The sequence below is a fragment of the Hippoglossus hippoglossus genome, chromosome 18, assembly GCF_009819705.1.
Source record: "Hippoglossus hippoglossus isolate fHipHip1 chromosome 18, fHipHip1.pri, whole genome shotgun sequence".
In the NCBI taxonomy this organism is placed as follows: Eukaryota; Metazoa; Chordata; class Actinopteri; order Pleuronectiformes; family Pleuronectidae; genus Hippoglossus; species Hippoglossus hippoglossus.
The window spans coordinates 338,850-340,451 of record NC_047168.1 but is presented as its reverse complement, the minus strand read 5'-3'; positions in this window follow the sequence as shown (position 1 = coordinate 340,451).

The following is a 1,602-nucleotide window of genomic DNA, read 5'->3' as shown; positions in this document are numbered from 1 at the left end:
TGTGGATTTTTTGATTTCAATAAAAATACTTTGCTCAATAATTCCAGAGATTGACTGATATGCTTGTGTTGAGGACCTCTCTGACTATCCACATACTGAATATCAAACATTTTTACTCTATAGATTAAGAGATTTTACACAAGAAAGTCCAACATGTGTACAATCAAATCGGTACATTTGTGGATTTTTGAATTTCAATAAAAAGACTTTGCTCATTAATTCCAGAGAGTGACTGATATGCTTGTGTTCAGGACCTCTCTGAATATCCACATACTGAAGAGCAATCATTTTTACTCTATAGATTAAGACATTTTACAAAGTAAAGTCCCATGTGTACGATCAATTCGGTACATTTCTGGATATTTGAAGTTCAATAAAAATACTTTCCTCAATAACTCCAGAGAGTGACTGATATGCTTGTGTTCAGGACCTCTCTGAATATCCACATACTGAATATCAAACATTTTTACTGTATAGATTAAAAGATTTTACACAAGAAATTCCAACATGTGTACGATCAAATCGGTACATTTATGAATATTTTAAAGTACTATAAAAAGACTTTGCTCAATAATTCCAGACAGAGACTGATATGCATGTGTTCAGGACCTCGCTGAATATGGACATACTGAAGAGCAAACATTTTTACTATATAGATTAAAAGATTTTACACAAGAAAGTCCCACATGTGTACGATCAAATCAGTACATTTCTGGATTTTTGAATTTCAATAAAAATACTTTGCTCAATAATTCCAGAGATTGACTCATATGCTTGTATTGAGGACCTCTCTGACTATCCACATACTGAATATCAAACATTTTTACTGTATAGATTAAGAGATTTTACACAAGAAAGTCCAACATGTGTACAATCAAATCGGTATATTTGTGGATATTTGAAGTAAAAAAAAAAGACTTTGCTGATTAATTCCAGAGAGTGACTGAAATGCTTGTATTGAGGACCTCTCTGACTATCCACATACTGAATATCAAACATTTTTACTCTATAGATTAAGAGATTTTACACAAGAAATTCCAACATGTGTACGATCAAATCTGTACATTTATGGATATTTTAAAGTACTATAAAAAGACTTTGCTCAATAATTCCAGAGATTGACTGATATGCTTGTGTTGAGGACCTCTCTGACTATCCACATACTGAATATCAAACATTTTTACTGTATAGATTAAGAGATTTTACGCAAGAAAGTCCAACATGTGTACGATCAAATTGGTACATTTCTGGATTATTGAATTTCAATAAAAATACTTTCCTCAATAATTCCAGAGAGTGACTGATATGCTTGTGTTCAGGACCTCTCTGACCATCCACATACTGAATATCAAACATTTTTACTGTATAGATTAAGAGATTTTACACAAGAAATTCCCACATGTGTACGATCAAATCGGTACATTTATGGATATTTTAAAGTACTATAAAAAGACTTTGCTCAATAATTCCAGAGAGAGACTGATATGCATGTGTTCAGGACCTCGCTGAATATGGAAATACTGAAGAGCAAACATTTTTACTTCATAGATTTTACTCAGTAAATACCAACATGAGTATGATCAAATCGGTACATTTCTGGAT